The 16,885-nt window shown below is 38.2% G+C and overlaps 1 long non-coding RNA gene across 1 annotated transcript; it reads right to left on the bottom strand.

The window, feature by feature from the left end:
• Nucleotides 1-12,441: 12,441 nt before the first annotated feature.
• On the bottom strand, nucleotides 12,442-12,861 carry LOC124644284. The gene is made up of 2 exons (XR_006986042.1): nucleotides 12,711-12,861; nucleotides 12,442-12,577 (listed from the first exon to the last, which is right to left on the bottom strand). It is a non-coding gene; the product is annotated as an uncharacterized LOC124644284 (long non-coding RNA).
• Between the last annotated feature and the right edge of the window lie 4,024 nt (nucleotides 12,862-16,885).

Genomic DNA, 16,885 nt, shown 5'->3' with positions numbered 1-16,885 from the left:
TCACCAAAATAGCAAATCAATCGCACACCAATCAAATGTCAATCGAATACGATTGGTCTTTTATTAGTAGCAGAATGCCCGATATGGTTAAAACTGCTATTGCGATCATATTGCGATTCGATTTCTATTCGATTTTGACATTATTAACTTAGGAGAATCGGGCCCCAGGTTACTTTGTGCAAGTTTCTTAAGTCCTACAAAGTGCATCTGCATCTGAATATCACTAGAGTTGGTGTCGAAGCCTGGCAGATAGACTTAGTAACAACATTAGTAAAGCCTAGCTTATGCCCGCAACTTAGTCCGCGTTGGATTTGTGAAAAGAGGGGAAGAAATAATAAGCACCAGACTATCCAATGCCCATAGAACCTACGAAATTTTGTACGGTAGACTGCACATCAGTGGTAACTGTCATGCACCTTAACTCAATAGTAATAAGTACGATTTTCCTATAAAACTGTTACCACTGACCTGAAGTTGACTGCACCAATTCCTGTTTAAGGTTAACCACCAACGCTGAACAAGGGCGAGCAGGATCACAATTACATATATTGAGCGAAAAGCGTACCCTAATATTCTTTTGAAGTAAGTTGAGACAAAAATGACAAATACCGTAGAAATGGGATCTGTGAGTAGTGGCTGGCAGTTGTTTTTCTCAATCGGGTCATTCGTCATCTCGACACACTTAACGCACCACGAATGTGCCCACTTGGTGAAACTCAAAATTTTAACATTAATCATGTCGTCAACTCGACACGTTAAGATTTTGAGCCGTGTCCAGTTAATGAAACTTAAATTATACACTTTTATGTTTTCACCAACTCGACACGTTTTAGAATTTAACCCGATTTCAAGCAAAAAGTACAGTCAACACAAACATCATCGGCCATTGAACTTCCGCTTAGCAAACGCTTGAAACGCGAACATGGACTCCCAAACTACTTACTACAAGTACCAGGAAATCATAAGTGCATTGAAATTTTTGAATCTACATATTTATTATATTTGATTGATACTACAACTACTCAATCTTTAGCAGTTTTCAAGAACCTGGTAAAAAAACACTACCTTTCTAATTTGTAGTTGGGTATAATACCATACTGTTGCAGACTTGTTGTCAAGTTTAATTGGCGACTTTAAAAATATATCATATATGTATACATATTTCTGTTATATTTATCTATTATATATATAAATATATATATATTTATTATATTTTATTTGTTATTGTTTTACGTATTAATATTATACATACATAGTGCACCAAAACTACCTGCGATATGGTTATTTCCTTTTTTCACAATCCATCCAAAGGTTGTCTGGAAGAGATCGCTTTTAGCGATAAGACCGCCCATTGTGTCACCGACTTCAAAATGTTTGTTTGTTCTTGTTGTTTTTTTTTAATTGGTGTGCATAATAAAGAATATATCTATCTACACAAAATGATTAGTTACACAATTTCTTGCCATCGCAAATACTTAAGAGGTTACCTATAAAGAACTACATATTTAACCGCATCTAGTTAGACGAGAGACTGATTACGACCTAGTTAGAAAGTTAGGTTAAATATTAACTAGAGTAGCTTACCTATGCGATACCGCTTCAAAAGGACTTACCTATCTAAGACATGTTTAAGATCTTTACTTAGGTATTTTTACATACTCCTATACAGGTACATACTATTATTAAAGTTGACTCCGTCTGTAGTAGAAATTCTATATAAAAATCCTTTATTTTGGTATTTTATCTTTTCTTCCATTACTCCTCAACCCAATGCCCCTTGGTAAAACTGGTTGGCTGACTGTCTGGCTTCTGACTACCCGTAACAACTGCCAAGGATGTTCAATTACAGCTGGGACCTACAGGTTAACGTGCCATCCGAAACACAGTCATTGGTGTCCAATATATACTTTGAAAGTACATACAAACTTAGAAAAGTTGCATTGGTAATTGCCTGACCCACATTCGTACTTGAGAGGTTGGTTCTTTACCCACTAGGCCACCACGACTCACAGCTTTAACCCACAGATATTCCCAAAAAATAACGGCAGATCAAAGCTAGTAGTAATATTAAGATCTGTGTGAAACCGCGGGCTGAATACAAAGCGGCATATTATATTGGTACCCCGATAGCTGGGGATGGAATTGAACGTGTCTGCCGCAGCAGTCGGGTAATAAAAGGGGATGATAATTGAAACCCCGAGCGGGTAGACTATGTTGCGTAGATGCGGGGTTAGGCAGAAAACTGTGATGGCGTACTTTTAAAAAAATATTGCAGCTCTTTTTTTGTATATTTTATTATTGTTTTGTTTTAAGAGACGTAGATAATACTATAAAGCCGAAGAGTTTGGTCGTTAGCCTTAATGCGGTAATCGCAGGAACTATAGAAAGAATTTGAAAAAAAAAACTGTTAGATAGCCCACGAATCGAAGTAATAATTTTCATCAATTAGTTCATATCATATCGTGTATTGCATTCCATACAGCAGTGCGATTCTATAAGACTTCACTCTAAACTTCGAATCTGCATGTCGATTCTATAAAATATCACAACTCACTTCGACATCACTCTCACTTCGACTTCGATCTAAAGGTAGAATTCCGTGGACGCGACAATAGTCAACCTATGAAAATGTATGGCACCGTTGTCGAGGCCCGTGACAGTCGCGCGCGGCCGACGAATTTCGTAAGCTGCTCGCGGCATTGTCAAAAATTTAATTCTGGTTTTACTAAAATTCTATAGATGTTATTAAGCGCTAGACCATGTTGAGAAGCGTACGGCCGCGAGCGGCTCACGAAATTCGTCGTCCGCGCGCGACTGTCGCAGCCCTCGGCAGCGGTGCCATACATTTTCATAGGTTGACTTTTGTCGCGCGCGGCTGTGACAATCGCGACCCACGGAATTCTACCTTAAAGTTTCGTGATTGACATTGTCAAACTACACTAGCGCTACACTATCGAGCGTGTTGACAAGTTGAACTAAATCAAAGTCGAGATTTTGACAGATCTGTCAAAATCTGTCTATCTATAGGGGAGGTAGGGGAGAGATGGGCAGTTGGGAGACATGATCAAATCAGAATAAAAGGGGGGTCCTTTTATTCTGATTTCTGATCATAGTTTTGTTTTTTTTTATTGGGTAGTTTACGTAACCGACTGGTAACGGTGTTCATCCATAGACTATCTGTCATTTCTGTGAGTTGTCAAGAACAAACACTCGTAAAAGTACTTAAATATTTTGTTGCGGTTTCTTTGTTGTTCTTGGCTAGTGGCGGTTACCAGAAGGTTATTAAAGAGGGCATCAGAACTTATTTATCGCAACCGTCTGCATCTCGTTGCATAAATGAAGTAGTGGAAGCTCTGAACAATCCGGCCGTAGTAAAAAAATATATAAGGTTTCCTCAAAATCAGCAAGAAAGGCAAATTGGCGCTGTCAGTATTTTTTTTTCGTAGGGTAAGCATAGATTATATTCACAGCACGAATTTAGAGATTTCTGTTTATTTTATACTTAAAAGCTGCCTCAAATTCCTTACAATAACAAATTATAACTAAAACATCATATTTAGCTAAAATTCTGTGTCAAAACTGATAAAATTAAAAACTGATTAATCTCGGTTGACATTTTGTCGAGTGGGGAAGTCACTAGCACAGCATTGGTCGATGTCGAGCTCACTTCACTTCGCAAGTGATTAGGTGATGTTTACAGAATGCAAAATCAAGGTCGTTCTGAATCGAATGCGAAGTGAGAGTGAATAGCGAAGTGAAATGCGAGTTGTTGTTCGAATTTTATAGAATCGACGTGCAGGCAGGCCTTGGCCCTGTTGCGCCCCGCTGGGGTTGCTGACAGTATTCTACTTGTGTAGCCCTTTCATTTGATACCCATATTGAGGGGGCTGTGCCATTTTGTGCCGGTGGCCATATTGGATTTAATTAAAGGTGTATACAAAATTTCAGACCAATCGGTTGACAGGAAGAGGGTGAAATTTGAATTACTAAATTTGATCCAAGAATAAATAATAAAACAAACGGGGTGAGCTAAATAAAACCGTTTAAATATCTCGTAATGTTGAAACTGATTGTAATTTTTAGGAAAGCTCTTTCATTATATCTAGCCGAATATAAGAAATGGCAATAAAAGTTGATAATGATCTGTAAAATCTGATTTTTTATGCAATAAATTGTGAAAAAGTGCCCATCCCTCCCCTACCTCCCCTAAAGTATGAAATGACATTACGAATCGAAGTGAAATGCGAGTTGTTGATCGAGTTTTATAGAATCCCAGTACTGAATCCGCCGTGAGTTTCGTGATTGGCATTCTAAAACTCGGTTGATGATTCGAATCTACACTAGCGCTACTCTTGCGAGCGTGTTTGCGAGTTGAACTAAATTGAACTCGAGATTTTGACGGATAAAGTATGAGATGACTTTAAAGTGGCATTCTATAAGGATTTCGACGCTCACTTCGCACTCGAACCTGATTCAAAGTGTCAAATTATAAATATCTATTTTACGAGTGAAAATAGAAGAAATTATAGTTAAAATAGTGTTTAAATAAAGTTTTAAGTGTTCTAAGTTCTGAAATTATTGTTGGATTAATAAAATAAACACTTCTTTAATTAATATTGTTTTTAACTTTATAACAAGAAATATAAACTTACTTCATGATTTTATCACAATTACGGCGAAAACTGGCAAAAACAAACAAGCTTAAACACAATACAAAGACAGAAGAGAAGAAAATATTGTCCACAGATTAATAATGGTATTGGCGCTGTCAGTATTTTTTTTCGTAGGGTAAGCATAGATTATATTCACAGCACGAATTTAGAGATTTCTGTTTATTTTATACTTAAAAGCTGCCTCAAATTCCTTACAATAAGAAATTATAATTAAAACATCATATTTAGCTAAAATTCTGTGTCAAAAACTGATAAAATTAAAAACTGATTAATCTCGGTTGACATTTTGTCGAGTGGGGAAGTCACTAGCCAGCATTGGTCGATGTCGAGCTCACTTCACTTCGCAAGTGATTAGGTGATGTTTACAGAATGCAAAATCAAGGTCGTTCTGAATCGAATGCGAAGTGAGAGTGAATAGCGAAGTGAAATGCGAGTTGTTGTTCGAATTTTATAGAATCGACGTGCTGTACATTAGGTGGAAAATATAAAATTTTGATCACAATTATGCACCCTGATGGTCACAGCAAAATAATTCAGCGGTTTTGGCGCCACAGCTGGACAAACAGAGTTATTACTTTCGCATTATATTAATCACATAAGTCAGAATTATCTTTTCCCCATAGATCTATATATCCACTTTATATAATTGAACAAAAGTCTCGTCTACGGCATCGCTAGTCTATGACAGAGGGGAGGTCAAATGCTAAGGATAATACTCAGCACTTCAGATAACATGCGTTTACATGCCGATACAAATAATATTCAATAATAACGATGTATTTTTATTCTAAGTACACTTTAGTTACCACTTTAGGCCTTAGACATCAATGACCGTGTTGAGAGAGCACGTTAAATCGTATGTCTCGGCTGTCATTTGAACATCTTTGGCAGTCATTACGTCTTACCTGGGGTGTTAAGTTATCCGGGTAATTGGTTTGAGGAGGTTAGATAGGGCAGTCGCACCTTGTAAAACACTGGTACTCAGCTGAATCCGGTGAGACTGGTAGCCGACCACAATATAGTTGGGGAATAGGCTAGGGAGATGATGACTACATATTACATTATAATGTAAACTGCTCATGAGCAGGCCCCCATTTGATGGATGGACGATGTCACGTTTGCACATACAAGATTAGAATTGAAGCATTGGTACTTGCCTGACCTGGAATCGAACACACATACTCATACTCAATAGGTTGGTTTTTTACCCACTAGGCCACCATGACTTTTTTCTAATAATATTTAGATAGATGTAATATGTAGAGGTCTATTTTGATATTTTTTGCTTAGCTAGTTGTCTTTAATTGTTATCACCATGTAAACTCTGTCTAAAACGTTCAACAGGCGCCGTGGATAGCGCGCACAAATTGAAATTCACTTATTAATTTATTTTATTTAGATCTCAAGGAATATCTATAAATAAATTCCAGTGGCGAGTCTTCTTATACTGAGAAGAAATGAGCGTTAATCACCACGCTTGCTCAAGGTGGAAGCAATAGCAGAATATAATAATGAATATCTCTATACTAATATTAGAAAGAGGAAAACTTTGTTTGTTTGTTTGGTTGTAATGAATAGGCTCAAAAACTACTGGACCGTTTTTGAAAATTCTTTCACCATTCGAAAGCTACATTATCCACGAGTAACATAGGCTATATTTTATCTCGGTACGGGCAGTAGTTACCACGGGACGCGGGTAAAACCGCGGGAAAACGGCTAGTCAGAATATAAAAATAATATGATATAATTAATGCACCTACCATGTTATCTCCGCATCACCCTAAGGTTGACTAGTGAGAATGTCTATGGCATTAAGTCCGCCTTTGTAATTTTAGGATTGCATAAAGTTAAATAAATAAATAAATAAATAATATGATAACTAGATTTGTAGATTTGACCTACGTTTCCAGTATTTTTTTTGGGACGTTGATGGTGCTTAGCTGTCATTTGAACACCTCTTGACAGTCGTCTAAGTATATCTTGGACACCAATGACTGATTAAAGGCGAAGGAAAACATCTCGAGGAAATCTAGACTATATATAAAGTCTGAAATCAGCAACCCGCATTGAGCAATCGTGGTGATTAATGCTCAATCCTTCTCCGTGTGAGAGGAGGCCGCAGCCCAGCAGTGGGACGATAAAAAACGCTGTGTCAATTTTTTACATTTAAAATGTTTTCACATGTTTTAACTTTACTTGGAAATAGAAATAGTTCCATTCACATTCGCAAGAAATAACTCACTACTGCAGCTTACACACAGGGTGTTCAAAACTTCAACATATTTAAAATGCTCGCACACATCGCTACACAGGGTGTTCTCAGTCGGATATTGATCTGAATTCCTGGCGATCGTACGCGTGGGAAGGCTTTATTAAATAACTGACGCCTTCTGAATTCTATTCAGTACGGACAGTAGGGTGTGTATGAAAACTTGGGAAAATATAGGATAAAAATTATGCAGGAAAATATGGTTATTTGTGGTAAAAAAACTGTTAAAAGTCGGAAATTTATAAAACAACAGCCTACAACATAAGGAAAATACTTTGCAGGTTTAATTTACTTTTTTTCACATATGATTGTATATTTTTGTTTCTGTATATACAACGTAAAACTATTAATAAATACGGTTTAATTTTGTGTAAATAAATTACGCAAGTAAGTGTTATTCTGATATTTCATCAAAATGCATCCTGTAGTTACAGCGTGTAAGAGTAACATGCATACAGACATACTCAAATATATACAAACCTTCGCATTTATAATTTTAGTAGGTAAATCTCTTTAAACATTCTTAAAAGTTAATAAACTTATAACGGCTTCGCCCGCGTGGTGTGTTGATAAAAAGTAGCCTATGTGTTAATCCAGGGTATCACCTATCTACATACCGAATTTCAATCAAATCGGACCAGCAGTTTTTGCGTGATTGAATAACAAACATACATCCATACATTCTCACAAACTTTCACATTTATAATATAAAAAAGTAAGAAGTAAGACTATTGTCAAAACTACTACGAATTTTGCTACGAGGCAGCTACGGCGTAGCAAATACTACGCGGCTACGCCGTATTATATTAAACATATTATATTAAAGTAAATAATGTATAGATAGGTTTTTAAATACATGGAATTTGTTGTATCGCTATATAAACACGAGTAAAACAGGGAGAAACAGCTCGTATTAAATCCTTTCAAAATCAACAATTTGATATATTTCCTACAAATGATACAGCATTTTCTTTTCAATACAAATGTCTTACTGAAATCTGAAATTATTGTCTCACTAACTCAACGTAATGAATTGACTGCCATTTACAAACAAATTTCAACTCTAAGTCTTACACATAAAGACTATATTCGCATATCAAGTTTCTCTTTTAACGGAGTCCGAAGAATTTGATTGACGAGCAAAGGATTTTCGGCTTTATTTTGTACGTAATAAGGTTGGTTTTTCTATGTAAAGTTTTAAATATAAATGTAAGGGCCGAATTTCCCATAGATAATGCATTTAGAATAAATTCTGTCTTAAGTGAGGACTATGAAAGTATGTCGAGTGCTTTGTCTCTTTCTCTCACTGTGAATGTGAGAGGGACGGCAATAGGACGGAATAGATTATGTTATGTTCTCATTATTGTAATGAAAATTATATTTAGAATAATGTGTAAGAAACCTAGTTGTTTCTCGTGGTTTCACCTGCGTTCAGGGGGAACTATTTTTCGCATCCTATGTTTTTTTTTCTCAGGGAGTAGGTAGACTATACGTTTACGAAAGAACAATGGGCGAAATGTTTGGATGTTGGTCTACTCCCCCTCTAGTAATGAGTCATACATCATTTGAAAGGTCTTTTCAAGCGTTACATTTTGTACTAACATACTACTTACCAATTCTTAGTAATTTAGATGTTAGAACACGTTTAAGGTTTTTTTATCGATAGTTAGTTTAAAGTTCTTAGATTTCTTCTCTAGTAAGGCCTTTTTTAATAGAACATTTCGTACTAAAATACCTCTAACAAATTGTCAGTACTTAAGAAGCTACAGCAGATTTTTGACATAGTTATTATTTCACTAAACACGTTCTAACTCCCTAAATACTAACAAAGGCCAATCGCCGCCATACAAGAAAATATTCTACATAACACAAGCTTTCTATTGATATATCGCTTAATGCTGGAGGAGAGGTAGACCAAAACGCTCATTGCCCTTTAATGCTGGAGGAGAGGTAGACCAAAACGCTCATTGCCCTTTTAAATTAAACAAAAATTTGTTTAATTTTTGCTAAACAAATTTTAACAAAAATTTGTTTTTGTTAAAACAAATTTAACAAAAACAAAGTTTTGTTAAATTTAACAAAAACAAATTTTTGTTAAATTTAACAAATTTAACAAATATTTGTTAAATTTTTGTTAAAACTGAATTAATAAGTTGAATTGTTTGCGAGAAAGTGCGTTAGACAGTGTTAAAATCGATTTTTTTTTTAATAAGCATCTTTTTATTTACAGATAACTTTTATGTTATCTTAATAATGAAGATACAAACACCATACTAACTTATTGCCTAGTATATTTTTAAATTAGATTTTACAATATTTCTTCTTTCTTCTGCCCTGTTCCCAAATTTTACTTGGGGTCGGCGCAATATGTCATTTTCTTCCATTTTCCCCTGTCACTCGTCATACTGACACTCACTCCCTCCCTTCCTATTCATATCATCTTTCATAATTAGATTTTACAAGCCTATATTTCAGTCATTGCTGTTACTACAATGTACACACTATACATATATACAAACTTAAACTACTTATTTTTAAACAAAACTAAAAATAAAATACTATATACAAAATATATATAAACATAAAATATATAAAAAGAGCATCGATCAGGCGTCGAAGTATTCCTCCGCATCACTGTCCTCCGGAAACGTGCCCAGAAGACTGGCTGCATTGCCACGTTGAATGGCAATGCTAATTCTTTGTCCGAAGAATAAGCCAGCCCTCTGGTCACGCGAAGCGTCGACAAGCCTTTTCGCGATGTCCTTATAAAGTAACCGCGTACTCGGGCCCCATGGTCCGAGCGTTTCGACCCCAAATGGCTCAAAAGTATAGTTCCCAATAAGGTTACTATACTTGCGCCGCTTGGTGGTCTCTGCAGAAGCAGCAGCCGCACCAGCATGACCTGCCGTGCAGGGAAGATGCGATGGCGCCAGGGTGTCGACGCACGTTGCATCCCACACCAAGGGCCTACCCAACTTCCATGGCAACAACGTCATACCATCTGGCCTCTTTCCATCGTCACGTACCAGTCCATTAGGCTCTAACACGGCTGGCACGCCGGCGGTGGAAAGAGCACGACGGATAATGTCGTTAATGCTGGCATGCCGTGCAATACGACCAGCACTTCTGCAGCACAACAGACCATGGTGCCCGAAGCTGTCGACGGCTTCACCGCAATGGCAGCGATGCGGAGCAACACAGGGAGCGCCTAACCGTAAGCATGTAGCGATGCGGAACGTTGTGTCATCCAGCATAGTGCCTATGCTAGATGACGGGATCGCCTGTAACCAGAGGCCCGACTCCCACTCTCCCACAGCCAACAAACGGGCACGCTCAGCAGCACTATTACACGTATTTAATAGATTATTCCGTATAGTGCTACAGAGCGGCCCGTCCCATTGTCTCTGAGAGCAGCGGTTGCCGGGCAAATCCGTATTGGGAGTAGCCATTTTCCAGGCATCCAGCGCGTCGGTCAAACACGGTACTTCAACATCAACCAGTGCAGAAGACGACAATATCTTTCTGGTTAATGTATCAGTACTGTGAACCGAGGAGAGGAATGCCGGTAAACTAACACTTGAAATTTTGCGGACGCCGAGACCTCCCATGCGTATTGGGAGTGCAGCTTGCTGCCAGGCTCGATCGTCCAAGGCCACATTGAGGATGGAGGTGAGGGTGCATCTGATAATTTGGTCAACTTTGTCCAAAACTTGTGGGTGCTTCCATATATGTGAGGAGCGAAGAATATAAGTAAATTTTGGTCCAAAACAACAGTACCGAATCAAAGTGAAGGCCGAATGTATACTGATTTTGTATAATCTCTCTGAAACATCATTAAAATTTTGAATTTTCTCGTTAATATAACTGGTGAAGGACTCATCGAGAATAGGTGATCCCAGGAGGCGAAGGGAACTTTTTTCTAGTACTGTCAAATTTGGAGCTATGGATTGGAATTTCGAAAAGACTTGTTGGTTGTTATCAGGGATGAAGATTTCACATTTTGATAAATTTAGTTGTAAGCCAATCGAGTCGAATTTTTGTATTAATAATCTAAAGTCGTCAGCTACAGTATCTGCGTCGCCTCCTAGGATCCCATCATCGAGGTACCACACATTAAATTTAGAATTTAGCTGTCGAATGATAGGGTTAATAGCTAAGCTGAAAATGGCAGGCCCCAGAGGATCACCTTGTTGACATCCGACGGCCGAATCTAGAACTTGGTCTTTATAGAGTAATTTAGTTGAATGTCTATAACACTGCCAAAGAAATTTATATAATTTTGGAATTTCATTTTTAACTTCCGTCAACAAGGTATCTCTATTTACGGAGTTAAAGGCGTTCCTAATGTCAACCTTAAGGATGACCTCGCCTTTCCCGCTATTTACGTACGTGGAAAGGGCGTGTACCGCAGCCTCACAACCCCCTTTCGAGCCAAAACCTAGTTGTAAGGGCTGAAATTTGGCGGCCAGGGTTTCTTTGTAGTAGGCACAGCCAAACTTGGCTGCGATACGGCGATATGTGCATCCCACGGCAATGGGACGGATGCCGCCATCTTTTTTACGCAGGGCACATAAATTGGCACCATACAAAACGTCGATGACGGCTCCGTTCACATTGCCGGAGAGCATTAGGTTAATAAGGGCTGTCAGCTCCTTCAAAAGCGACTCACCAGCTTCCCCGGCGCTTGAGCACGTCAGATCCTTAAGGTGCTGCGGCGTCAAGCCGTCGAGACCACCGGCAGAGCCGCTCCGGAAGGAGCCGACAGCAGCGCACAATTGGTTGGCTGTAATTGATAGATTATCTGATTCTGGGGCAGGAGGGTCGGGGAAGGAGAGGTCATCCGATGCTGCCGGGTGTTTACTCTCCAGAGCTGCAACAGTCTCTGGGGAGCACGGCGCAACCACATCACTACTGAAAAGAATTCTAGCGGCACCCCTTATGTCACCTTCCCCTAATTTTGACTCTACATGATGCAAGAGTCCTTTGTGGGAAAACTGTGCTGTAAATTTTGGGTCAAACGAAGTAGAAGGACTATTACAGTTCTCTTTAACTTGGGCTGTTAGGGTTTTTTTGGAGGCCAAATTTTTTTGGACATGTAGTATCTTATAGGGAAAGGTAAGTAACCGCTCCCAAGCACGTTCAGAGTTCTCTCGGACGACGAGAGAGACGCATCGTGCCAAACACGCTGCCACGGATGGTCTCGCGCCTCGAGGAACTCTTTTTAAAACGGGTATGGAATTTTTAAATTTACATAGCTGTTGCCAAATGGGGGTGGGATCAGGATTAGATGGGGTACTAGGTAAGGATACGGGGGCCGAAGGCACACCGTGAGGTTTATGAACCTTGCCGCAGTGCACCTTCAAACCCCGTTCACCTTTAAAAAAACGTGCTTGTGGGCAGTGGGGGCATCTCACTGATCCTTCCAGCGATGTGGCAGGCTGACTTCCACCATCACTACATGCGTCACTACATAACATGTAAAAAAAACAGTAAACTTACTCTATTAAATTAGAAATAAACATAAATTAATAAAACACAGAAAAACTGAGAGTCATTTTTGACACCTGGTGTCACTGGTGACGCATCAGGACGCCACCGGAGGCGCCGCCGCGCTGCGCCGTGCATCGTGGCGCAGCTGTTGAATATTTTTAGAGATCCGTGGATATAAATATGAATAACTGGATGAAATTGAAATTTTTTTATGCAAAATTAATTGCAGATGACAGGAATGACAGGTTGGAGCACTATGCCGTTATTCTTGTAATCACCTTGTTCTTGGTGATTTATTTATTTACATTTCACTTTTGTGTTCTCATTGCTGAGCTTTCCTGCAGCAATTTGCGGCATAAGTCTAGGTTTTGCGGTTCAAATTAATATTTATTTATTATATATATTGATGTCCTTGACAGCTCCTTGACAGCCGATGATTTTACAATATTTGTAAGCATAATTACTGCACAGTTGCATCAAAATTAATCTAGTAATCTTAGAGTAACAATCACACATACAAGGTGTTGATTTGCATTTGTGCCATAGTTCAGGAGGAGGACATACAATACGTAAATAATCGATTGGAATTACAGTAGACGGGAAATAGCTAATATGCACTGCTTTTTTTGTCATTGTAATGTCGTGGTATTTCCGAAGTAATCCAATTTTATGAATGAAATTTATGAGTGATCGTTGCGTATGCTTTGTGTTTGCGTTTGTGTGAGGGTGCTGCACGGTTTTAACGCCAGTAACACACGCGCCAAGTTTAAATAAGGCTAGATGACATTTACGGAATTCTGAAAAAAAATTACGTACCAATTTTTTTATTGATTTGGGTCGAGAATCATTAGCATAATTACCTCCTTGAATATGGCACGGATACAAATCAACAGCTTGTATAATAGTGCATTTATTTATTTTAGTTTATATAAATATTTATTCGATCTCAAAAGCAACTGCACACCGTTTATACATTACTGCGTAGAATATATTCCTCTCAAGTTTTTTCAAAATCCATCCAATAGTTTTAATGTTAACGAGTAAAAAACTGACACTCACACTCATCTTTGAAAACTTTCGTATTTATAATATTAGTTCTACCTTTCACACAAAACTTCTGCCTAAGTTTGTAAAACATAGTCACAACGGTTGCCTAGCAACGCGCGTGATTTCTCAAGATTGAACCAATTACTATCATAGACACAGTTAACGTAAGAATTCAGACTTTATTTCTGAAGAGTAAGCTATGAATATTTTGACCTCTAAAATACCTGCTGAGTGAAACTAGAAGTATGAAGAAGTCATGGTGGCCTAGTGGGTAAAGAACCAACCTCTCAAGTATGAGTATGTTCGATTCCAGGTCAGACAAGTACCAATGCAACTTTTCTAAGTTTGTATGTACTTTCTAAGTATATCTTGGACACCAATGACTGTGTTTCGGATGGCACGTTAAACTGGAGGTCCCGGCTGTTATTTGAACATCTTTGGCAATCGTTACGAGTAATCAGAAGCCAGTAAGTTTGACACCAGTCTTACTGGGTTGCCCGGGTAACTGGGTTGAGGAGATCAGATAGGCAGTCGCTCCTTGTGGCACACTAGTACTCAGCTGCATCCTGTTAGACTGGAAGCCGACCTCAACATAGTTGGGAAAAGGCTCGGACTATGCTGATTTCATTTCGGCTAAACAACTGGATAGGCTAAATAATAGGATGATGTAATATTCAGCACACACAGAGACACACGTATGAGTGTGTGCTGTAATACGTATAGAGGCGTTGATTACTGGCGAGTGCATACCTATGTACAGATGACGTGATGCTCAAGTTAAGAGCTATGGAGTCGACATTATTCTTCGATTATAATATTTAAGTTGATAATGAATATTTATTTACTAATCTACTTATACTATTTAGTACCATAAACCTGAAAAGTTTGTTTATTTGAACGCGTTTATTACAGGATCTATCGATTGAAAAAAACAACAAGAATAAAAAGTAGCATATAACCTTTTTATTCGGGAGAGCAATTTAGTTCTCACTGGAATGGGATGAAACCTCTAGCCTCTAGCCGAAGCTAGTCATATCTAGAAAAGAAATTGCCTTCCTCGATAAATAAACTTTCGAGCAGCGAAAGAAATTTACCAAAAATTAGTACGTAGTTCCTGAAATATACCTAAGCGTTCAAGCAAATAAACAACAATTCGGCTTTGTAATATTAGTTCTTGATTCGCTAAAAAAACTTTTGATATCATTTTATTTTGACTTGTTATGGTATATCCGAATAAATAAAATATAGCTCTGTTAATAAGTAATAATATAACATTCTAATGGACAATGAAGAAAACTTTAGAAGCGTAGGTAGATAATACAACTTTTATGTAATCCTTCCTTTTTCTGTTCTATTTATTTTGTTTATTACATAAATATTTACACAACGAACACATTTACAAATACATATTTGACTATACTTGTAAAAAAAACAATAAATCAATATTTTTTCTTTAAACGTAACACCACTCCACTCCTTTTCTGTCCGTCCATCTGTCCTTAAAGGACTTTAAGTGTTAGAGCGAGACAGCAGTTGTAAGAGTGAGAGAGAAACAGATCTCGGCTTATAGTAGGGCAACTATGCTTTAAGATTTTATGGGGACAAAAGGTAATAATATAACGTTTTATGGGATATCTTTCCTATATATTTTTATGTCAAAACTAGCGGTTTTGCCCGCGTCCTGAATTAACTTCTTCGTGAACGTGGATAAAAAGTATCCCTAAAGGTAAGGTTAGTTAGGATATCGGCTCGCCAATGTCACAGCGTCTCCGCTCGTCGTGCGTTCGTGTCTGCCCGCCAACCGTGGCCCTAGACAACCTTTCGCACCTCGCGCTGCGCATAGCCGAGACGACAGATAATAAACGTACCATAGATGTAGCTGCTACTATTCGCATACACTACAGTACCTTCTGTTATAAGATTTATAAATGTCAAGTTTTATTAAAATCCATTCAGTTGTTTTTGTCTTCTAGAGTAACAAACATACATGTCTATAAACGTTTGCATTTGAATAAATAAATAAAACAAATTACGTATTATTTCTTCAACATAACAGCGGAGGTACCTAGTATAGAGTTTTCTCACATGGAGAGTAAGTAAGTTAAATAAGTACCTACTTATTCGTAATACGTGTGCTAGGACAAGCTCTTTCTGAAAACCACTACACGAACTCAGATAAAAAGTAGAGTACCATCCCATCGCCCTATGAGAGTGAAGGAATAGTGAGTGCACCTGTGTCCATCAAATGTGCCTGCACTATAATATGTCCTCTGCAGCTGGCTGATCTCCTTACATGAGAACAGCCGCCGCGGCCGATAATCAGCCGGGACGTTAAAACCACAATAAATGGTCACCCTTCGAGAGTATGACTACAGATTGGCTATCGCGTTACTTATCTTTTCGGTAGACTATTAAAAGATTACGCAGACTCTCTCCGATCTTTAGTATTTAAGTAAATTAAATCGGATTACTTTAATAAAGTTGGATCTTTGGCAACCGTTACGGGTAGTCAGAAGCCTGTAAGTCTGACAATCAGTCTTACCTAGGGGTATTGGGTGGCCCGGGTAACTGGGTTGAGGAGGTCAGATAGGCAGCCGCTCCTTGTAAAACATCATACTCAGATGCATCAGGTTAAGAAGCAGACCCCAACATGGTTGGAAAAGGCTCAAGAGATGATCTATATCTATCATCATCATCATCATCATCATCATCAGCCTATAGCAGTCCACTGCTGGACATAGGCCTCTCCAAGTGCACGCCACTGAGATCGATTATATACTATATCTATAGTTATAATAAATCTGTAGAGAGATCAATTCTGTACATTAAATATATTTCCAAAATAACTATCAGGGGGTGATTAGTGATCGATACTGATGCCAAAAATGCTACACAGAAACAATGTATGACGGAAATGTTCTCCTTAAAATTATGTAAAAAATATACCATGACAGTATATGTCTTTTATGATTGGCTCAGAATAACACGTTTAACTGTCGATAGCGATTACGTTTATAATACTCTCACTCACGCTTATTTAAAAAGTTATTCTTTATTACGTACTTATTCAATAAAAAAAGAATAATATGAATCGGTAGTAGGTACGCATAGATTTAGATAATTGGATAGGTAGGCTGGTGTTTATTATTTCTTCCTCTCTTTGCACAAAGTCCGAACGCGGACGAAGTCGCTGGCAGAAGCTAGTATTTTAATAAAATTTCAGGCAGGCACTCCATGGATTATAAGGTTAAGTCGGTCGATCCGTGGATGGGTGGACTTGTCATGGCGAGTTCCTAAAAGCTCTTTAGATTGATCAGCTGTCAATTAAACATCTTGGCATATTATTTGATGACTTCTTCCATAAATATAGTCTATGTTAGTGAAAGGGGCGCGTTTTGGGGGTGCT

The sequence above is a fragment of the Helicoverpa zea genome, chromosome 29, assembly GCF_022581195.2.
Source record: "Helicoverpa zea isolate HzStark_Cry1AcR chromosome 29, ilHelZeax1.1, whole genome shotgun sequence".
NCBI lineage: Eukaryota > Metazoa > Arthropoda > Insecta > Lepidoptera > Noctuidae > Helicoverpa > Helicoverpa zea.
The sequence above is the reverse complement of the archived record's forward strand: the minus strand, read 5'-3'. Positions and strand labels throughout refer to the sequence as shown.